This window comes from Notolepis coatsorum, assembly GCF_963971535.1.
Source record: "Notolepis coatsorum genome assembly, chromosome: 2".
In the NCBI taxonomy this organism is placed as follows: Eukaryota; Metazoa; Chordata; class Actinopteri; order Aulopiformes; family Paralepididae; genus Notolepis; species Notolepis coatsorum.
Window position 1 is genome coordinate 190,993,601 of NC_140166.1, and position 24,859 is coordinate 191,018,459.

Here is a 24,859-nt window from a genome sequence, read left to right on the forward strand (position 1 = left end):
TATAGAAATGTATTGGGGCCACATTTGCATGAAGAGGAATGCTTAGGAACACTGGTAAGTTAGAAGTGCCCTGAGGTAAAAGGGTTGGGAACAACTGCCATAAATCAAACAGAAGGTAAAGAATCTTGTTCAGCTCCTCTTATGTCTATTATATTCTGAAGTGTACTCTCACTCTTCACTGTATCAATGTGTTCCATTCCTTGTTGCAACAAATGGTTGCCCCCCCCCCCCCATGAGGCTCTGTATCTGTCCCAAGAGACATAGAATAGAATAGAATAGAATAGAATAGAATAGAATAGAATAGAATAGAATAGAATAGAATAGAATAGAATAGAATAGAATAGAATAGAAATACTTTTATTATCCCGTGGGAAATTTGACACTGCAAATCGCTCAACATTTAAACATTTAGACAGGACAGGTCACAAATTAGAATAATAACTAGGGCTGTCAGTTTATCGCGTTAATTAGATTAATTAATTACACAGCAAATTATCGCGTTATGAAAATTTACTCAAAATTAATTACAACATTTTTTAATTTTTCTTTTATAATTTCTATTTTTATATATATTTTTTTTGTATCTCATTCATTCCATGAGAATGTAGAATACACATTTACAGACTTTTTTTAATATGGTCCATATGCATGTTCTTGGTATCTGATTCTAGGGACATCTATGAATCTCAGGGAATGTATTCCCAGTGTCAGAAATAATGAGCTAGATCCACAAATAATGGATTGCACGGTGCAAGTTGCACCCTTACTTACAATTCATTATGAATTGAAAATGGGGGACCCTGATGTAAACAAGACGAAAGTCTTTCTCTGGTCTGCATGCCCTTAACAATTGTGTGTATTGAGCCGTACTGTATTGTACCCATTCTGCAATCTGTTAATAACATTTTCATTCAATCAATCAATCTGCGCTGTGATTGATTGAATGAAAATCTTATTTTGAGTCAATTGTAATGAACCAAATGAGAATATCAATAATTTTTTTTATCTTTGACTGTGAATAACACCATGCTTAAATTGACCAGACCTGAAAAATCTAAGCAAATTAATAGATGGAAGATGATTAAACAGAAGGTTTTGTAGATACAGTACTGAATTCTGCCATCTGGACACATGCAATTTGAAATATGATTATAGAATATAGAATATCAGGCATAAAATGGTTATGCGATTAAAATGCGATTAATTAGATTAATTAATTACAAATCCTGTAATTAATTAGATTTTTTTAATCGCCTGACAGCACTAATAATAACACAAATCAATCGTAGTGACTAAGGGTGTAACGGTACACAGAAGCCATGGTTCGGTACGTTCCTCGGTTTTGGAGTCACGGTTCTGCACGGGTTCGGTACAACAGGAAAAAAGCAACACAAATCCCAAATGTATAAGGCTATAGGTTTAATTTAGTTTATTACAAGTAGTACAAGTTATACTTAGTTCCACCTAGGAGTTCCCCTAGCTACATCATCACCATCCCTAGCATCCACTGAGTAAATGACTTGCCCACTGCCCTTGCTGGTGTATAAAACCCATTTAGTTCATTTTTGCATATCAGTGCCTACATCAAATAAAAAAACTTGAATTTGCTAAATACTAAGCATGTTATCAATACTTAGTCAGACAACATTACTAACTGAAGGTGTCAGGGCGGAGACCAGAGCTATTTTATAGGTCTGTGCAGCAGAGTCCCAGTATAGAATAGCTTAATTTTCACTTTAACTTATACTAGAGTAGATTGAACTTCACATGAAGCAGCAGAGAAAAAGGGTTCTAGCGATAAGAAGACAATGAGAGAAAACGGGGTTTATTCAATGTATGTGATGTATAGATTGGGGGAGATGACCACAGCTAAAACGGTGCTGGGTCAGAGAGGTCGAAATGTGCTTGGCTTAGAAGACGGTGACGGTGGTTCAGGATAGCAGCACACTGCCAGTGAGGGTGTTTGTTTTGAATTCCGATTGAAGACACAACAAAGATAGCACAGGGCACAGAGGCAGAGCGCGATGGAGATTTTGACAGTGAATGAAATTGCATTGTGATGTGTGTAAAGGTTAAACGCGGTTGTCATGACAGCGCGGCACATGACAACCAGAAAGGGGTGGGCTATCATAGCTATGACGAAGATCCTATAAAGCTGACAGTGGTTCCGGGTAGGGCAGACAAAAATCTGACTGAGACCAAAGAAACAAATCCCACAGGAGGGAAGAGACCAAGAGACTCTCTCCTCTCATAGAGAGGGGGGGGGGAGGAAGGATGCCACATCATCATTAGCTTCGGCTAACGCGAGGAGGGTTAGGCTAAAGACCAGGCCTGACCACCAGTGGACTGAATAGCAAAAGGACAATAGACTGAACACACCGAAAGATCATTAGAGTAGACTCTTCAAGGACAATACAATCTGTTAACATCTGAGCTGAGGTTTCTGTTTATATCAATAAACAACGCTTTTCCTCATAAGGTATTACGCTGTGTCGAAGTGTCGAATTCTTACGGAGGTGGAGAATTATTATGGTTTGCGGATTGTACTAACGGGGAGAGATAAGGATTATATTCAGCCAGTATCTGAGACGTCAGGACCATTAAAATTACACAACGCAGAGGAATTGGATGGAGAGAGGATAACACAAGAAGACGTGATACTGGCCAGATTGATCAGGATCTAACAACATGTTACACAACAATGTAATTGGTAAATATTTCAGATTTAAACCCTCAGCAGCTTAAAACTGGAGAGGAGCTCAGAGGACGAGTCCAGAGTCCAGACCAGTATGTTTGCGCGTTTGTCTTTTTTTCTCGGACCAGCAGTGAGGGAAAGTCGTGCAGAAGAAAATGTATGTGTGTGTGTGTGTGTGTGTTTCCACACACGATTAACATTATTGGGCGAATAAGAAAAATATGAACATTTTCAGCCTATTGACTGCTGTGTTACAAATACACTCATGGTTTTGTTTCAGGGACACCTAGTAGTAAAGGGGAGGAACAGCCCAGTGCAGAGTGCGCGGCTGTTAAGTTGCTCCGTCCGCTTGTCATCCTGCCTTTACAAGCATCGACCCTTTATTTATTATCTGAATTTTGCAATACAAGCTTAATTAGAAAAAAAAGAAAGAAAGTTGAAATGAAAAAATTCAATATTCAAGCCTAGTTCAACCTAATGTTGTATAGTCCCCCCTGAGACGTATTCAACCCTAGTTCCACCTAGTGTTGTATAGTCCCCCCTGAGACGTATTCAACCCTAGTTCCACCTAGTGTTGTATAGTCCCCCCTGAGACGTATTCAACCCTAGTTCCACCTAGTGTTGTATAGTCCCCCCTGAGACGTATTCAACCCTAGTTCCACCTAGTGTTGTATAGTCCCCCCTGAGACGTATTCAACCCTAGTTCCACCTAGTGTTGTATAGTCCCCCCTGAGACGTATTCAACCCTAGTTCCACCTAATGTTTTTTTAGTCCCCCCTGAGACATATTCCATCCTAGTTCCACCTAGTATTGTATAGTTCCCCCCTGAGATGTATTCTTCATGTGGTTCTCTATACCAAACTGTGACGTCAGTAGCCTACCGTGATGTCGCGAGATGAATACACGTACTGTTGCACCCCTATAGAAGTGACTGAATCCTAAGCTCAATTGGGCTGTATAGTAAAACTGGGACAGTGCTCTCTTCCTTGCTGGGTTCAACAGACTCAGATTGCACATGAGTTCATAAACTGGTGGTCACGTATATACCACACACTTACACACACACACACACACACACACACACACACACACACACACACACACACACACACACACACACACACACACACACACATGCAAAAATGCTTACTCCATCCTACGCTCACCCACACACTTCCCACACAAACAGCACGTGCAGAGTACAGATTGACAGACTGCAGAGAGAGAGAGAGAGAAAAAGAAAAAAGGTCCTCCACTGCTATCACAAGAACACTGACATGGTGACAAACTGAAGGACAACTATTGTTTCGACAGCTTCCTGGTTTCACATACTATTTTTCATAACAATCCCAAACCGTCAAAGCATCCAAATATTGGGTGCATTCATAACTGTCAGGATTCTGTTTGAATATTCACCTCTCTCTCCCCTCTCTCTCTCTCTCTCTCTCTCTCTCTCTCTCTCTCTCTCTCTCTCTCTCTCTCTCTCTCTCTCTCTCTCTCTCTCTCTCTCTCTCTCTCTCTCGCTCTCTCTCTCTCTCTACTTACTTCATCTCTTGTCCTCTTTCTTTTCTTTCTTCCACCCACACCCATCCTCACTATTTTTATTCATGACATATAAAATAAACATGACTCTTGGACACTGAACAGTATCTGCAGGAGAGGTTCTCAGATCTCTGCTTACCCAGCCTGTGTTGAGTCCATCGTCTATCTCACATCGTCCATCATCTCAGAGCCACTTGAAAGTGCAGGCGTGCTGTCAGGAAAAATCCTTGTATCTTTCAGAAATGAAGGAAAATAAACCTTGTTTTCAGATTGATACCCATGAATTTATTTTTAATTGTACATGGAGAACCATCTAAAGTTTCAATATAAGTATAAAAAAAAGAAAATTTTGAGGTTTTTTGCCCGATGACAGCAAAGTGCTATTTGTCGGTCCAGCGGCTAATGGCTGAGGCCAGGCCTGACTCACTGAAGAGCTGAGATAGCAGTGTAAATGTCAAAGGAATTAGCTGCCTGGCCGGCACCCACAGAGGCCAGGAGGACAATGGGTGGGAGGGGAGAGAACCACGCGGGTACAGTAGCTCAACCGGCTATTAAGTGTTACGAATCCATCGCCGCCAACGGGCTAAAACCGTGCATCATCGGAAAAGGGTCAACGCTTCAGACGCTAAGAAAAACAATCCCATTTCCAGATTAATGCCCATGTATTTACGATGTTATACACAGGGTTTTGAACAGTTTAATTGGCCCAGGGTCGTGAACCTTGCTCACAGCAAAACTGAGAAATGTCAAAACGTTCGATTCTGGTGAAAATGTAAAGATTATCAAACGTGGAGATACAAGGTCTTCATCCGACAACAGCACCGTGCTGCTCTCTGCTCTGCACTCAACTCTCCCTCTCTCTCTTTCTGTCTTGCTAATTCAGTTCCTCACTTGCTTGCCCTCACTCTCTTTTTCCCTCCTCCCTCGTTTCTCTCTCTCTGTATCACTCTGTCTCGCCCACCTTGCCTCTGCCCGCAAGCAGTTTGGAGCAGATTATAGCCCTGCCACGCCCACTCGCCCATATACATAAACACACATACACACAGGCACTGATGTACACGAACACCATCACATACACACAAGCACACATGCAGGCATTGACACTCACACACACACACACACACACACACACACAGAGGCATATACGCTGACACACACATATAAGCATATACATAGACAAAACATACTAACGCAAACAAACGCACACTCTCGCAAACGCACACACATTCACACAAACCCTGCGTGCACCATCACCACCTACAGTGCCACTACATCATCCTCTCCCAGCGGTGCTATAACACAACCTTGTTTGGAACATCCTGTCAAGTCTAAACATACTCAGTCATGTGACCAAACGCCTCTGCCAGACAAATAACCAAACAGACCCATTATACAAATTAAAGAGGGACTGCCCCATTATGGATAAGGAAAGTGAGATCTGAGTCAAAATAAGTTTATTATCGGGGTGAACCGCATGGCAAAACAGTGATTAGATATCAAACTAAATTCAAAGCCACCCTTCTAATCAGATGTTGTGTGGGGTGGTTAAGGAAACCCACAATGAAGAAACATGGAATTACATGTTAGTGTGGCTGGACATGCTGTCAGAGATAAACTAACATTTAGGTAAGAAGAGCTGGACCTTGAACACTATTTATCATAGAGTTACATTCTGCCTTTCCTCTGTTCCATGTTATGCATGATAATGATGAGTAAAATAAACTGTCATGGCTGTAACATCCAGCACCTCCTCTAACCCTGTTTTCCTCTCTCCCTAGTGTTTTCTTTAGTTTAGTTTTTTCCTATGTTTTTTCCCTGCAGACCCAGTTGTTTCCCACGTGTGGTCCGACCTCCCCATCCCTCACCAGCTCGTTGTCATCTGCTCATCATGTCCTTGTGTTATGTTATCGCCCCCAGCTAGTGAGTGTCTGCTATGCCTGTTCCTATTCAGATCCGTCAAAGTTCTGGAAAGCAGTAAATGCTGATAAAAGTAAGGCCACTATCTCTTTACCCACACATGTTCAATTTAATGATTGTTTAGTATCGGAACAGAAAACGATACATCAAGACTTTAATATTCATTTTTCGAACGCTGGTCATTTATTTGAAAACAATTATGCAGGGCCCCTTCCTAGTGGAAATGAACATGTAAGTCATGATCCCCAATTCCCCAATTCCATCTTCAGCCCTTCCCTCATAGTGTTGTTCTAGAAGCACTACAATCCATTGATAACATTAACAGGAGAGGATAAACTGGAGCTTTCTTTCCTCATCTTAACTGCACCTTTAATTTCAGAACAAATAACACATATATTTTATCTCTTAACAGGCGGGCAGAAAAGTGGCCATTCTTTAACTTGAACTTGTGGACTGCATGATATGATATGATATTTGCATTTATAATGTGCCCCCCAGCCAATTTTTACATCGGTCCGGGGCACAGCCCGGGGGGAAAGAATACGAATAAATGGACAGGACAAAGAAAACGGAACCAGGCAGACGGACAGACAGAAAACATAAGAACACCTCAGACATACAACACAACAGCAAAGTAACTCAGTGATCATCCAGAGCGAAAAGGTGGGTTTTAAGCAAGGTCTTGAATGTCTGCACGGTGTTGGCAGACTTGATCTTGAGAGGGAGCTTATTCCACAGTGTCGGCGCCATCACTGCAAAGGCCCGGAAACCCTTTGTCACCAGTTTGGCCCGCGGGACCCTCAGACACAGTTGGACATTTGATCTGAGGGACCTGGAGCTGATGGGTTGGACCAAGAGTTCCTCAATGTAGGCCGGAGCGAGACCATTGAGGGCTTTGTAGGTGAATAGTAGAGCTTTTTGTATACTTTTTTTTGCAAAGCTTAGCTTTATACTTTATACTTATAGGCTAGCATATGCTAGAAATCTCTTTTGAAAGATAACATTCTGAAATTACTAATGAAAAAAAGGATAATCACTTGTAGTGCTAATGAAATAGAGTAACAGAGGTTTGAACTTGAGTTGAACTTGAACTTGTGTACTCAAATTTCCCTTTAGTGGTTGCCAGATTCCAGATTCCATTATTCCAGCATAGAGGTATGAGCTGGAAAACACTGCGGTTCCATAGCCTGAAGTCATATGTAGTACAGGTCCAAATATTATACAAATCTGTTCAGAAATGAGTGCTTGAGAGAGGTTTTAGTAAACCGTGTCCCAAAAGAAAAAGTTCCAAAATCCTCCATGGCCATCCAGTTCTGAAGATTGAGTCACAACTCATTTTCACTTGTCAACTTTCACCTACTTCCTATATTCGCACCCCCCCACATGGGGTATCGTTGGAAGCGGACACTCGTTGGCTACAACGCTGATCAATAATTTTTGCCATCAGCAGGGATTGGTCATTTCTCGAGCGTATACTGTCCAATGTGGTAATTTGAACCGCGGTCTGTAAAAAGATGCTCGCCTGACATAATGTCATGTAACTCGAGAACCGAGGTACGGAATTGGTCGAGTGAGGTGGCGTTCGAACGGAGGCAATTTCAAGTTTCGAACGGTTTATTATTATAAAAAATGCAGCCCGAGCCGGTAGACACTCGCAAAGTGCTGCGACGTGCGAGAAAATGTGAAACAGGTCTCATACGACCCAGTGCACGTTATGGATATAATAATAATAATAACTTTATATGTATAGCACCTTTCATATAGGGGATTGCAGTTCAAAGTGCTTTACATCAGTAAGAAATAAGACATAAAATCAGTGTAAGACAAGCAGCAAGAGCAAAGCATAAAGTGGGATAAAATAATGCAGATATATGAATCAAATCATATCAGAACCTCACGTTCCAATAGGCTTCTGTAATCAAATCTGTTACAAAACATGATAACGGTTATAGTATGCACCCAGCGGATAGTGGGGTGTAAAGATAAAATAAGTAAAATAATAGCAGGGGTAAAATGAGACATATAAAATCACAGTTTTTCACATTAGGATTAACATCCCAACAGGCCACCTTGTTTATGGTTTGATTCAGTTTTAGTAGAACCTCTTAACAAGCGGGCAGAAAAGTGGCAATTTTTTTACTTGAACTTGAGGACTGCATAGTTTTTTTGCAAACCAAAACAACATACTTTATACTTATAGCACATGCATGAGCCTGGTCTCTTTTGGAAGATGACATTCTGAAGTTTCTGATTCCAGAAGAAATATTCACTTTTAGTGCTAACGTAATAGAGTGACATAGGTCTGAACTTGAGTTACTTGTTACTCAAGTTTTTCTCTAGTAGTTAGTAGTCCAGAGGTAGTATTTCCCCAGAAGGTGGTATGGCTTACAAATCCAGACGGATCCATAGCCTGAAGCCGTATGTAGTACATATCCAAATTTCATAAAGATCCATTCAGAAATGAGTGATTAGGAGTGATTTTGGTAAACTGTGTACAAAGAAAAACTCAGTTTTCTGATAGACTTCAATTCATTCCGCTGTTTTGCTCTTCCTGTTTTCGTGTTTCTTCGTGTTTTTTAATTTTTTAATTTAGATCCCCATGTGGGGTATCGTTGGAAAGCCACACTCATTGGTTACAACGATCCACAATCATTTTCGAGATCGGATCTAGATTGACGGAACTACTGCAGCCTGAGTCTGGAGTGGTATTTTGTGCATTACCGTGTACTTTGCACAAGCCTCAAATACCGGCATGTAACTCGAGAACCGCTAAACGGATTTTGTCGGACTTTGTCGCTATCGACAGGCAACAAATAAGCCTTTAATTCGATATATATATATTGTATTACAAAATATGCACACCCGAGCCATTTACATTTACATTTACATTTAGTCATTTAGCTGACGCTTTTATCCAAAGCGACTTACAAGTTCTGTACGACAGGTCATCAGGAAGGGTACAACTCTATCAGCTGAGTAACAATATTCATCAAAGTGTTGCATGTTACAGTGTAGGTTAGTTTATTAGGACAAGTGCATGACAGTAAGGTTAGTTAGGGTTCGAGTTAAAAAAAAAAAAATCTTTTTTTTTATTATTATTATTTCAGTTAATGGTTGAAGAAGTGCGTCTTTAGTCGACGGCGAAAGATTGTACGGGATTCGGCTGTCCTAACTGGGGTGGGTAGTTCATTCCACCATTGTGGGGCAAGGACTGAGAATAGGCAGCTTCTCTTTGATGACCCTCCCGGAGCTTGGATAGGAGTAGGTCTGAGGCGGCCAGAAGATGCAGAGCGTAGGGGTCTTGAGGGTGTGTAGTTAGAGACCATTGACCGGAGGTAGGCGGGAGCGGTTCCCTTTGCCGCACGGTATGCTAGGTCGAGGGCCTTGAAGCGGATACGTGCAGCAATGGGGAGCCAGTGCAGGTCCCTAAGAAGTGGGGTGACATGGGCCGACTTCGGTAGGTTTGAGATCAGGCGGGCCGCTGCGTTTTGAATGAGTTGAAGAGGCTTGGTGGCAGTGGCCGGGAGGCCAGCTAGCAGTGCTTTGCAGTAGTCGAGGCTGGAGCCACTAGGGGTTGCCAAAGTGCCGGTTGCAAAAAATCCGAAAAACATCCCATATGAGGGACGTTGCAGATTAAGAGGTTTTAAAGACATGAATGATGAAATGAGCACATAAGTGCAGACATACTATAAAATCACTGTTTCTGTACAGTGCAATACAAAAATTCTGGATTACTGTTACAGTACAGTTCAAAGTTGTATTTACCTTCTGTTTGGTATCCACAGTTTAAAACCTGACAGTCTTCCCTTCTGTCTGACACCCACTTTGACCCTTCAAACCTCCCTCTCAGGGTGCAGTTCCCTCTTTCAGGGCGCGGTTCTAGGCCTGGGTCTTACACAGTTTTAAAGCCTGATTGTAGCTGAGGGGTACAATTCCCTGACTGTATTGTTAGATATGATATTTAATACCACTACCTCATGTACTTTAACTTCTGGCCACCCAGTACAAGATATAAGTATGATGAACACTTTCCCACCTGATGAAACGAACCAACACAAATGTACCAAATCGAATATTTAATACAGCAAAAGGTGTATACAACATTCACTTAATTACATTTATGATTTGAAATATTGAATATGCACTTTTATGGCAAATGAGTATTCGTAGGTAAATCAACATTGAATGTCCAATCTCTGGTTGCGCAGGGAGTAAGTATACAACCTGGAATATTTAGGAAACGATAGCGATGGTACTTAAATGATTATAGCTGGATACACTAAGGGGGGGGGGGTCCCGCTGGTTGTAAGACAGTAGGAGGGGGGGGGGGTTAGAGAAGCCGCTGGCGGTATCCCATCTGGCCGACGGTGTCTTGGGAGAATCCAAAGTCTTGGACACAGTGCCCACAGAACCTCGGGCCGCAGACGAATACAGCTGGACCCTCTGTGGAATGGTATCTGCCGGTCCACAACGGAGAGACGTGGTGCGACCTCACGTGTAGAGCGCCGCCTCACCTGGAGTCCTCTCCGGGGGGTAATTCCAACACTCGACAGTGTTGGCCTTTATCCATGGAATAATCAAAGCACACAAAGCATAATCCAAGAGCCGTGGAAGGCTCGCCGTCGTCGGGTAGAGTAATCCAATATACAGGTCCAGTCGCTCTTGACCCGGAGCTCCTCGGATGCAATCACCACTAGGGGTCTGACCAGCCTGGATAAGCGTCCAGATAACGTCAGGAACGATGGGGGTACTGATAACTGTAGAACTCGAACCGAACGATGCACCATACATAAATAGACTATTATTAGCTTAATAGAATACGTCCAACTCGACGGTATGGTGCCAAACTATGACCATTCAACTATTAATCTACACGATATCTCAATGCCTATTCTGGGCCAAGTAGGCCCTACTACACCGCACGTGCGTCGTGGGGAGGCTTTTGCGTCTGTCACTCTGTTGGAGGGTAAAGAACTGGACTAAAAGAAAGTTCTACTTTACGAGCGCCATATATATATGCGCTATGAACAAATAGTACCATTCGTATTTCGCCCGGCATATTACTGCGCGGAACCGGGGGTTGCCTCGACATGTTAGGCGGCACGATTGAACTTGGACCTAGGGGTATGGCAACCTGGCGCCAGGTTCTCGTCCAATGGTAGAATGAAACTATTATGGGCTGTTTAGTAGAAACGGGGATATTCAATGCATATTGTACAAGGAATATACAGGGGATATCAAACGATATACAAATACAATTAAATATATATATATAAATAAATATACATATTCGGTTTAATCTGATCCTTCACAACAGCCGCCCCCTAATTAGTCCCACCTAATTAGCTAAGCAGAGACAGATTAACCGCACTGTCTTCCACTCAAGGTCCGCTGTAAGGGTCAGTCAACTCACAAAGTCATAGGGTCATGGTCATCATCGATAGTATCTGGGAGTCGGGGCAGTTCTATGAGCCTCGCCACGGGCCGTGTGTAGGTGCGCCCTTGGACGAGTACTTCAGCTGCTCGGACCTTGCCATCGGCACCGGTGATCACTTTGCTTACGCGGCCAGCCGGCCACATAGCTCTGGGGAGTGACTGGTCAACTATCATGACGACTGTTCCTTCTGTCAAATTGTCTCTCTCTTTTACCCACTTCTGGCGGGTCTGTAGAGACGGTAGGTAGTGAAGTAGGAAGCTGCTCCAAAACTTGTCAGCTAGTACTTGGCTGTACCTCCACATTCTTCGGCCGTTCGCTTCTTCGGGCCTGTACATTGTCTGGGGTAGCGCGGGGTCCAGCCGCCCCATTAGGAGTGTGTTGGGGGTGACTGGGTCGACATCTGCTACATCACTGGAGATGTAACCGAGGGGCTTTGAGTTCAATACTCCCTCGATCTCCGTGAGGACTGTCATTAGGACTTCCTCTGCCACAGTCTGGGCTCCGAGTACGGCATACAGGGCTGTCTTTATAGAACGTACTTCTCGTTCCCAGGTTCCACCGAAGTGGGGTGCGTTCGGGGGATTAAACTGGAAGTCAACCTGGGCTGGAGCGAGGTGGGTCTTAAGTTCTGGGCCCATAGCTTGGAAGCTCTCTCTCAGCTCTCTTTCTCCGCCTTTGAAGTTGGTCCCGTGATCAGACAACAATGTAGACGGTTGTCCTTTCCGTGATATGAATCTCCGGAAGGCCATAAGGAATGAGTCTGTGCTCATGGTCGGAAGGAGCTCGATATGTATCGCTCTGGTGGTCATGCATTTGAATACAATACCCCACCGCTTCTCGGTGCCTCTTCCTCTCTTTATATACAACGGGCCAAAACAGTCCATGCCTGTGGAGTGGAATGGCTTGTCGCCGATTCGGAGGCGACAGGGGGGTAGGTCAGCCATCCGTGGTATGCTGGGCTGCGCGCGCCACTTACGGCAGTCTAGACAGGTTCGCTGGAAGCGCCGTACTGCTTCTCTCCCTTGCAATATCCAATAACGACGTCTGATCTCCGCGAAGACTCTCTCTGCTCCTGCGTGGTGTACATCCTCGTCGTATTTCTTTATGATCAGCTCTGTGACCTTGTGTCGGCTGTTCAAGACGATCGGGTGCTTAATGTCATCTGGTAGATCGGGGGCTCTCCGCAGGCGACCACCCACTCTGATGAGATTATGTGCGTCACTCTCTGGTGCCAGGTGAATCAGTCTGCTGTCTGATGGGACGGGGTTTCCTCCCTGTAGACAGTCTAGCTCATCGGGGAACGAGTCTCTCTGGGCTCGTTGTAGTAGAAGAAGTTCTGCTTCTTCGTAGTCAGCTGCTGACATGTCAGTGGTGGACTGAATCTCTGGGTGGTGCCGCAGGAATGTTCTTTGTTGCGCACTCTCTAGGGTAATGCAGTCATCTATGTTCGGGTCTGTGGAGGCGACAGTGCTCAGTCCACAGAACATAGGCTTCTTGTTCTCAGCCTCCTCGCTACTTGCTTCCCTCGGGGTGGGCATAGGCCAATCTCCTTCCGGGAGCTGGAGGAATGCTGGTCCGTCACTGTAGATGTTGCGACGGGTTAGGTCATCCAGGGACATTCCCCGGGTGATGACGTCAGCTGGGTTGTGTTTGGTATCCACATACCTCCAGCTTGCTTCTTCTGTTAATTCTTGAATCTCGGTGACTCTGACTCCCACGAAGACTTTGTATCTGCATGAATCAGACTTAATCCATGTGAGTACTGTCGTGGAATCTGACCACAAGATTGTTCTATGCACCGGAATGGTGAGTTCACGTTGGATTAACGTGGCTAGATGCGCTCCTGCGAGGGCTGCGCAGAGCTCTAGACGTGGGATAGATTGTTGCTTACGTGGGGCTATTCTTGAGCGGGCCAGTATGAAAGCAGTGTGTATCTCTCCTCCCATCTCTTGGGCACGCAAATAGGCAACCGATCCGTAGGCTACTTCGGAGGCGTCGCTGAAGACGTGTAGCTCAATCTCGCATGTCTCTGGCCTCACTGTGGATGGGAAGTAGCTGCGGCGTATATTGACACCTGGGAGTGAGCGGAGTTCCGTCTCCCACTCTCTCCATGTTGAGGCAAGGTGTGCGGGTATTGGGTCGTCCCAGCCCTGGTCCTTGTCCCATAGTGCTCGTACAATCATCTTTGCCCTGGTGGTGTAAGGTAGAATACATCCCAACGGGTCATATTGTCTGGCGAGTGTTCTGTACACACTCCGTCTGGTGGTCGGTATCGCCGCCGACCTTCCCTGCTCTGGAGCCAAGGGTTTGTGTCTATAGTGGAGCGAGTCTGTTTTGAAGCGCCAGACTAATCCTAGTGTCGTTTCTTGGGCTTCTCCTGGGATTGTCGCCATCCAGGTCTCGCTGCTGGCAGCCTTGTCTGCGGAGGAGAGGCTGCGCAATACGTGCGGGTCACTACTGGCCCACTGCCTAAGATCAAAGCCGCCTTTGATTAGGGAGGCGCGTAACTTGATTAGGAGAGCCTCGGCATCTTCTTGAGTCGAGACGCTTTGTAAACAGTTGTCCACGTAGAAACTGTTCTTCACACTGTGTTGGACCTCTTCATCTGCTGCTGGGTCCTCTTGGTCTCTCTGTGGGCTGGTACCGGCAGGGCACCATAGCCAGCTGGTCCAGGTGCTATTCCTCGGGGCTGGTCGTGCGTCGTGCTCACCCGTGAATAGAGTCGGGGGTCTGTAGCGCAGCGCCGCGGGGTTATAGCCTGGACTGTATGGGACCTCCTGGTCCGGTGGAGTACTGTGCTGTCGTCGGGCTTGGTTCTCCTCCTCTCCTTCTTCTTCCTCTATCAGATCTTCCAGATCCTGTAATAGTTTATCTTGCTTCTCCGCAGTGTATGCCGCTCCTTCCTTGTAGCTGGGTCTCGCTTGGACCGGTCTGGGAAGGGGGTCTGCGGGGGGTATAGGCTTTGTCTGTTGGTCAAGTTCAGGGTCGCTTGCTCGTTTAGGAGGCGCTGCTCTTGACTGTTGTCTCGACGAGTTCCTTGAACCCCTGGTGGAGGGAGACGGTGTTGCCCTGGGGATCATCAGCCGCTTCCTTAGCTGCGCCATTAACTTGTCACGCTCGGCTTGTAGTGGGTCGCGCTCGGCTTGGCGCGGGATGAGATCGATGTTGCGCTCTGCTTCTCTTTGGGCATAGTCAGCGGCGCGCTGGGCTTCGGCGGCGGCGCGCTCTGCTTCTCTTTGGGCATAGTCAGCGACGCGCTGGGCTCCGGCGGCGGCGCGCTCTGCTTCTCTTCGGGCATAGTCAGCGGCACGCTGGGCTTCTCTTTGGGCACCGTCAGCGGCGCGCTGGGCTGCGGCGGCGGCGCGCTCTGCTGCGGCGGCGGCGCGCTCTGCTGCGGCCCGGTCTCTTACCATATTAATTTCCGTCTGAAGGCGTCTCATCTCCCGGCGTCTCATCTCCCGGCGTATGAGCTCTTCTTCGCTCCGTCGCTGCGCTTGGAGGCGTTCTCTTTCAATAGTAAAATGTTCGTGCTCGCTGAGCGCCTGTGCTTGGAGACGGTCGCGTTCACCCTGAAGTCGATCGCGTTCGGTAGAGGCTGTCAGGCGGACGAGGAACGCCTGTTGTAGCATCCTCGCCGCTTCTCTGGGGGAAGGCGGTTGTGGAGGTGAGCCACTCCTGCGTGAGCCGCTCCTGGGGGTACTCGTTGGGGAGTCCTGGAGCTCTAGTTCCTCGGCGCTCTCCTCCTCTTCTTCCGTGCAGAGTTCTCTCTCTGTAGGGTTGTCTTCCTCCCGGGGCTGTTCGGGGACTACTTCTTGAGTAGTGGCGGGGGGTAAAGGCATGTCAATTCCCTCCTGGTCCCCACCGTGAGCTTGGTCAGTTGCATTAGGACCTACTAGGGGCTCTGTGGTCGGGGAAACCTGCTCGTTAAGGTCAGACATGATTTTACTTTCTACTTTTACCGCGTTTACCGTTTGTCGAAGGCTAGGTAGTTGACTGACAGTGTAAGCCTCTAAGTACTGAGGTGTCTGTCGTCTGCGCCGCGGGCGTTCTAGGTTAGGAGGATCGTTTCGTGGAGTGTTCACCATAGGCCATTTCGATATTAATAACACTATATTAATATTACACTAGTTACCATCCGGCTCGAAGGACCAATTGTAGCTGAGGGGTACAATTCCCTGACTGTATTGTTAGATATGATATTTAATACCACTACCTCATGTACTTTAACTTCTGGCCACCCAGTACAAGATATAAGTATGATGAACACTTTCCCACCTGATGAAACGAACCAACACAAATGTACCAAATCGAATATTTAATACAGCAAAAGGTGTATACAACATTCACTTAATTACATTTATGATTTGAAATATTGAATATGCACTTTTATGGCAAATGAGTATTCGTAGGTAAATCAACATTGAATGTCCAATCTCTGGTTGCGCAGGGAGTAAGTATACAACCTGGAATATTTAGGAAACGATAGCGATGGTACTTAAATGATTATAGCTGGATACACTAAGGGGGGGGGGGTCCCGCTGGTTGTAAGACAGTAGGAGGGGGGGGGGTTAGAGAAGCCGCTGGCGGTATCCCATCTGGCCGACGGTGTCTTGGGAGAATCCAAAGTCTTGGACACAGTGCCCACAGAACCTCGGGCCACAGACGAATACAGCTGGACCCTCTGTGGAACGGTATCTGCCGGTCCACAACGGAGAGACGTGGTGCGACCTCACGTGTAGAGCGCCGCCTCACCTGGAGTCCTCTCCGGGGGGTAATTCCAACACTCGACAGTGTTGGCCTTTATCCATGGAATAATCAAAGCACACAAAGCATAATCCAAGAGCCGTGGAAGGCTCGCCGTCGTCGGGTAGAGTAATCCAATATACAGGTCCAGTCGCTCTTGACCCGGAGCTCCTCGGATGCAATCACCACTAGGGGTCTGACCAGCCTGGATAAGCGTCCAGATAACGTCAGGAACGATGGGGGTACTGATAACTGTAGAACTCGAACCGAACGATGCACCATACATAAATAGACTATTATTAGCTTAATAGAATACGTCCAACTCGACGGTATGGTGCCAAACTATGACCATTCAACTATTAATCTACACGATATCTCAATGCCTATTCTGGGCCAAGTAGGCCCTACTACACCGCACGTGCGTCGTGGGGAGGCTTTTGCGTCTGTCACTCTGTTGGAGGGTAAAGAACTGGACTAAAAGAAAGTTCTACTTTACGAGCGCCATATATATATGCGCTATGAACAAATAGTACCATTCGTATTTCGCCCGGCATATTACTGCGCGGAACCGGGGGTTGCCTCGACATGTTAGGCGGCACGATTGAACTTGGACCTAGGGGTATGGCAACCTGGCGCCAGGTTCTCGTCCAATGGTAGAATGAAACTATTATGGGCTGTTTAGTAGAAACGGGGATATTCAATGCATATTGTACAAGGAATATACAGGGGATATCAAACGATATACAAATACAATTAAATATATATATATAAATAAATATACATATTCGGTTTAATCTGATCCTTCACAACACTGATAGTCTTTCTTGATTGATACCCACACCGTTTAATACCCGACAGTTTCGAACCTGTAATAAAAGCAATAAACAGTCAAATAGTACAATGCAATAAAAATAATAATACACCAAGACTTCGGTCTGTAACGCCTTTCACCTTTCCTGCTCACGGTCCCTAATGCCTGGAAAACAGCCCATGTAACCCCCTTGCATAAAGATGGAGCAAGAAGTGATCTAAATAACTATCAACCAATCTCAGAGTTATCGGAACACCACCGGACTCCTGCCCCTTGATACCATCACGGCCAGAAGGTGTGAATGAATGAATGAATGAATGAATGAATGAATGAATGAATGAATGAATGAATGAATGAATGAATGAATGAATGAATGAATGAATGAATGAATGAATGAATGAATGAATGAATGAATGAATGAATGACTCTTGACCTGTGACCTACCATTCAGGGTGGACTTCCTTTAAGTTAATTATCAACCGTGCAGTCATCCAGCTGCATCTTCCTCACTCCCTCCAAGTGCATCCCACCTTCCATGTGTCCAGAGTTAAACCTGTCTCCTCCTGGGCCCTGTTTCATGTACCTGGATAACTGAGTTAGCCGGATAACTTTAGCTGGATAACTGGGTTAGCCGGACTTTCCGGTTTCATGTACGTGGATTTTCCAGATCACCATGCCAACAGATCCAAAAGTTTGAGCCTGCTCGAAAGCAGAGTTCAAGTTCAAGTTAGCCCGATCACACAGAGCCACGCCCCCGCAAAGAAGTGACAGCTCGTTTCCTGAAACTATTCCCACAGTCTACGATCTGCATTATACCATTCTGAATTACGTTTTTGTGCTCCATTCTTCCAGAGGGGGCTTTTGAAATGTAAAATAGACCCAAAATGCTGATATTAAATTCACTTTGTCCTAAATAATGCACGTTATATATACCGTGGCGACGGTGGCGCTCGCTCGTGCGATGTACACATGATGTGGTTATTTTAATTGTAACTGGGATTAAGATGTCTGATGAGATGCGCTGTTTGACGGATTTGAGAAATTGAATGAGCCGTTGACGTCACATTAATGAATGAGGATAAAGAGATAAACTTCATTCAAAACAAAGGATATTCTAAACACGGGTCTCTCGTTCATTAATGTATAAACAATGAATTTATCCCATTTGGCCCAGTGGCCCAGCGGTAGTGCTCAAGCCTGCCAATCCAGCGACCGGGGTTCAAACCGGGGTTCAAACCGGTGTTTCCAATATGATTTTTTTGAATATAATATTAATGATTATACGCCAAAGTAGCCTGGTTTTAAGTTAAAATATTATAAATCTACATGCATTGAGGATGTCATTCTTTATATAGCTCTCAACGTGCACCAAATTGAATTATTCCTATATTGCAAAAAGAAGGAAAAGACTAGGGTCTTGAACCCCGGTCGTCCGTGTGAAAGTCAAAAGAAGAACCCGTTACACCACAGAGAAGATAAGTAAAAGATTGACTATACATCAATCAATGGGTAAGAGAGCCGTATCGTAATTCTGTATAACAGTTAACTAATCATTTTTGCTAGCAAGATCTCATTTGATTATTCAATCCAGCAGGCAAGTTTAAAGAAATATAATCTGGTTGATTGAGGTAATGAGGGACTTAGAATTAGCCTATAGATAACGCATTTAACTTGTCGGCGAGGCGATTGAGCCGTATTGCAATCTGTCAATAAAGTCTTAAATCAATTAATCAATCAATGCCGTTGAGAATCAGGATCTCTGCCATCGATACGTGCTGGCTTTTCACCTAAAACGGCCGCGCGCATTTAGCCTGACTCGCAAGTCTGGCTTGAGTTAACGAGACTGAATCCACCTTTGTGAAACAGGAAAATCCCGGCTTCGAACATCGGGTTAACTGAAGCTGGATAATGGACATCTTGATCGACTTAGTTGAACCACGTACATGAAACAGGGCCCAGGTTGCCTGGCTCTTTCTCCCATTCCTCCACCTTGAATTCTTAAAATCAGCGATGGACATCCAGCAGCCTCCTCACCTCAGCTCTGTCTATGTTGTGAGGAGGCTGCTGGATGTGAGGAGGCTGCTGGATGTCCATCGCCGCGGCAGGGATCTCCAGTACCTGGTGGACTGGGAGGGCTATTCGCCTAAAGAATAGTGCTGGATCCCGGCCAGAGACATTCGGGATCCAGCACTCATCGTCAACTTCTGTTGACGCCATCGTGGTCCACCTGCTGGGACGTCAGGAGCCAGTGACATCCTGCACCTGCTCTAACCCTCTTTCACCCTCTCCCTAGTCTTTCTCTCTCTCCTTGTGGTTTTCCCTGCTGACCCAGCAGATGTCATCAGTTGTTTCCCACGTGCGTTCCAGTCTCCCCATCCCTCATCAGCTGGTCGTCATCTGATTACCACCCCCTTGCGTATTTATGTTATCGCCCCCAGTTAGTCAGTGTTTGGTTGCCTCTTAGTGTTAGTTATTTTCTGTTACGAGTAAGTAAATGTATGTCACCTGGTAATAACTGATGGGACCAGACACTGAGCAAAATTATATTTGTGGGTTTTTTATTCCCTGACTGCACTCGAAAACTGTATCTCAATGTGGTTTTCCCAATAAAGAATGTTGAAGTCAGAGGTTCTAGGTAGGATTGTTAGTAACTGTCTAACTGTATATATAACTGTTTCCACTAGTAACTGTCTAACTGCATGTATGGCTGTTTCCACTAGAGGGCGCTCTAGGCGGGGCCACTCATGGACACCACCAGGTGGCGAGTATATATAGAGATGTCTCCTCCCCTTCTTTCTCTTTCCCTCAGTCTCTCAGTAAGAGAAGACCTGTAGTGTTACTGCTCTGCCATGTGAATAATAAACCACGCCAGTTAAGGCTCAAGATAGAAACCATGCCTCTTGACCACATTATTGTCGCCCTATAGACGAATTCTGTTAACAAAGAATTTCAATATTAATATTAATAGATAACAGCATTAATTTAGAGATTTTAAGAATTCAAGATAATCACAGTGAAAATGAAACAGAATAATTATTTTCCACTTTTTTTTATAACTTCTGTGAAAGCAATAGAGAAGCAGATACTGTATGTCTCCTATGAACAGTCTTTCTGGAAACACTTTCCCTTGCGAAAGCTTAATATTGACTTTTAGCTCCAAACTGTTCACTATAATTCAACCTAATGAACCCTAGACATCAGACATATAATTGGGTCAAGAACATCAATTCCATGACCATTCTCTTGCTAAGATGTGTTGATGATTGATTTTTGACTTCTATGGACCTTTTATAAAAGATTTAGCCCCTGTGTCCCTCCCAAAAATCCCGGCATTTCTTGTCAGAGGGCCAAATCCAAAATACCTGCTGAATCATCTTGAAAAATTTACTTTTGAACCAGAGCACCTAGAATCATGTATGAATACACTTTTTTGTGTAAGTCGACCATGAGGATTCTGACATCAGTTTGACGTTATGACATCATTTTGACCCAGAAATCCAAGATGGCCACGACTCAGTAGAGCGACATTTTTACTTCATACTGTACATTTTACCATGGTAGGCCTGCTAGGTACTGCTGTCTATAAACAAACTACCTTCATAAGGATCTCAGTAAAATAATTGATGAATGTACAGTATGACAAGATAACTAATTATACTTCAAAATACACTCTCTTTAATATAACTTGAACAGGTTAAGAATGAAACCACTTTAAACATGTCATGATCAGTCCGAATCAGAGCATTCTGCCTCACTAGATTCTGAATCATCAGATTCTAATGAATCACTCCTCCTCCTATGCACATCATCATCTCCCTCCTCATCACCATCCTCCTCTTCTCCTCTTCCTCGTTTTCTTCAGCTGGCCCTGGTGCAGGTAGATGTGTTGGGAGAGCAGGTTGTGTGTGGCGGACAGGGTGACAGCGACCACCCACCAGCTCCCAGCCATGTCCAAGTGGCGTTCTTCATTCTCTTCCACTTTGTGGCACGGGCTTCAGCCATGGTGCTACTCTTCTTGTCGCCATAGATAACATGTCATGTGAACTCGAAGAGCTCCTCTACCGCCTCTTCCTCAAGGTCAAGGCTATCTCCACACCGCGAGAGCAGCCGTTGTGCCACAGGGCTCTTCGCCACCTTGTCATACACCGACAACTTACCCTTGCCATAGATCACAGCCTGTAATACAGTGTAGCTGCACAATACAGTCTGCCATCTCCTCAGTAACCAGGCCATGGCAGAAGACCATCTCCTGCTTTTTCTTGATACAGAGCATACCGGGCAGCTGTTGTGAGATGACCGCTGCCGCGACATAGGCATCGTGTCAGCAGCATCAAGGACAACAGGGCCACTGTAGCCTGACTCACATAGAACTGTGTAAGCAGAGAAGAGGATGGTGTCAACCTCAGACTGGTCAAAGCTGTAGTTCTGCATTGGTTACTGGGTTGACAAGTTGGTTCAGTGCGAGCCAACAGAGTAGATGATCTCTGTATCTACATCTTGTGCAACAAGGTCAGTCAGATAGCTGCATATTACTTTTTGGAGTCGCTCCTTCTTTCTGACACTACACAGCAGTGTTTTGAACTCTCTGGCAGAGGGGAAGGGGTCGCCCAGCTTCATGTAGGTGTTGGGGACATGTACCTTACCTTGTACCTGCAGGTCTCACTTGTCATCTTTAGATGAGTATGCTGCTGTGAGTATAGATGAGTATGCTGCTTTGTACGGGTCATTTACACAGATGATACGATCAGCATCACCATGGCGGGCAAGGATGATTGATGACACCTTGTGAATATAGTCCAACCACTTGTATGGGGTGCCATCTTGCGTCTGCCGATCTTCTTCTGAGTTGCCATCCTCCAGATCATGCCCATGTCGACAAGAGTGATGTAGGGTTCTTGCAGATCTACAGATTGGAGAGAGAGCTTCTGAATGAGCTTGCTCTTCTGTGTCTTCATATATGTGCCGTTGGAGTTGAATAAGGCCACACATTCCTCCACAACACAATGTTCCAGCAACTGATTGATTGATTGAAAACTTTAATTAACAGATTGCAGAATGGGTACAGTACAGTACAGCTCAATACACACAATTGTTAAGGGGATGCAGACCAGAGAAAGACTTTCGTCTTGTTTACATCAGGGTCCCCCATTTTCAATTCATAATGACATTTATGACATACACAATATACACATATACAGATATAAAAACGAATCTAACCATCTAATCTAAACTGTATAATCATGACATTTATGACATATATGACATACAGATATGCAGTTACATTTGTGACATACAAGATATGCAAATATACAGTACTGTTAAACAGAGATCCTAACGGTAAATATATACATACGAGGGGGAGGGAACTGTACATTAGGAGGGGGTGGGTGGGTGGGAGGGGGGTTCAGACATTTACGGGGGCCAGTTTTGAATTGCAGCCTCCCGTAGGTGCTCTTTGAGAGCGGGTAGGGATTCACATCTTTTTACGGCTGTGGGTAGGGCATTCCACATTGATGTGGCATAATTGCGAAATGTGTTTAGTCCCTTGTTTGTGCCGAATCTGGGTTGAACATGATTTGTGGAACTCCCTCTGGTGTTGTGGTCGTGGTATTCACTGACCTTTGGGAAGTATTTCGACATGTACCTCAGAGAGATTCACACGTTAACTGACCTCAACCAGGTTGATCACTGCCTTGAGAGCACTCGGCTCCATCTCAGCAGCTCTTGCCTTGAGTTCCTCCCCGGGCTTCTCCATGAATGGCCGGGCGACAGTGGCTCGGAAGGTAGAGCAGTCGTCTGGTAATCTGGAGGTTCCCGGTTCGATTCCCGCTCCTCCCGGGCAGCATATCAAAGTGTCCTTAGTAGTGGCTCATTTCTAAATGAAGAAAATAGCAATACAACACTGTATTGCTATCATCAGACCTTTGTACATGACAAACACAAATAAATACTTTTGTTAAACTGCACAAGATGTATTAGTTACCTTACAGTAAAGTACATTAGTTCACAGGGAAATATACATTCACGAAAAAATATAGTTTTACAAACATTCTTACATGAGCTCACAATTAATTGATCCAGTGTGCAGCCTGTTCGCTAAGACATACAAACACACTTGGAACTCAGCACAGTGTTCTAGCTCCCCTCTAAATTAGGCAGAAGCATACAAAATGGACACTGTTTATTGAAATAGCCTATTAGATGATCGTATCCATCAATGTACTTTATCACCACTTACACTGCCCTGCTGTTCAGTGCCTTAGCGTGGTGGGGATATTGTATACACACCTAACACGTTTTACCAATCTACAAGAATCTGCAAGAATACAAAGTTATGATGAATTAAAAATGGGGGACCCTGATGTAAACAAGACGAAAGTCTTTCTCTGGTCTGCATCCCCTTAACAATTGTGTGTATTGAGCTGTACTGTATTGTACCCATTCTGCAATCTGTTAATAAAGTTTTCAATCAATCAATCAATCAATCAATCAAAGTGATTATTCATCAACCCTAGTCTGCTAGCTTAAGTATTCTCTCATCTACTGATACTGGTAACCATTTTGTATTTATATCAACGTTTATAAGGATATTTATCCTACAAGCAAAAGTACACACCTTCAGCAGTCATTAGTTCCCCTGGTATACTACTGCTTGCTTGTGCCTAATGTCGCACGGGAATTCCACATGATCTACCCTTACGTCAGACAAGAAGATATATAGCCTAACAATTTCCTTGCTGTGAGTTCAGTAGAAAGCTATCCCCAAAAACACTTCTCCCAGAGTTTTAAGCTAGGCTAGCTGATCCATAGGCTTCCATTAATTTGTGCTAAACTAGGCTAGCTTGCAGACGGATAGCTTTCTACTCAATGCACAGAGAGAAAATTAGTATCTATTGTAATGGGAATTATTAAAGGACAAACGATGAGCCGTTTACATTAATCATTCTGAGTCATTATTTATAATAGAAAAGTTTATTTCACCGTGGCCACAATGAAAGTTCAACCCACAGTCAGAGACACATGTTCACACAGTAGCGTCTGGCCATGAACTGACCAAGAGTTCTGTTCAGACATATGTTAAATACACAGTTGTCAGACGTAACATATTATATCAGATATGGTTTCTCAGTAACTGGAAGCAAACAACAACTTTGTTATGACTGGTAGGATGTCAGAGTGATCTTAAAGAGACATACACACATTAACCAGTCAATCTGGTCATATTGAAACTCAAGCTGTATAACATGATATCTCCACACAGATATATAAGAACATGATAATATATTTCCACGACAGTTCCCTCCTCTGATAATAATCAATCATTATCACTTCATAAAGACAACAAAAAATATTATCAACCGTAAACCAAAAATAACACAAATAATAAAAACTCAGCACAAACTATTTTTATTATCTAAAAAACAGTCACTAGAGGGAGAACGAAATCCACACATGGTGGTCTCCAGCAAAACCCCTGTCTGGATGGTCGGGATTTCACAACACAGTGTCCAGGCTCTGGGCGGTCAAGGGTGCAGAATACAGATATCACCAACCACCAGGCTGGAAAGAACACAACAAAACCCAGGAAAGTATTTTGCCGAACAATAACAATTCCCCCCGCAGAGGAGAGACTCAAGGCTGCTACTCCCCAGAGCAAAGAGATGGCACAAACCAAAACAAACTTGCAAAATTAATGAAACATAATGCAGAGGCA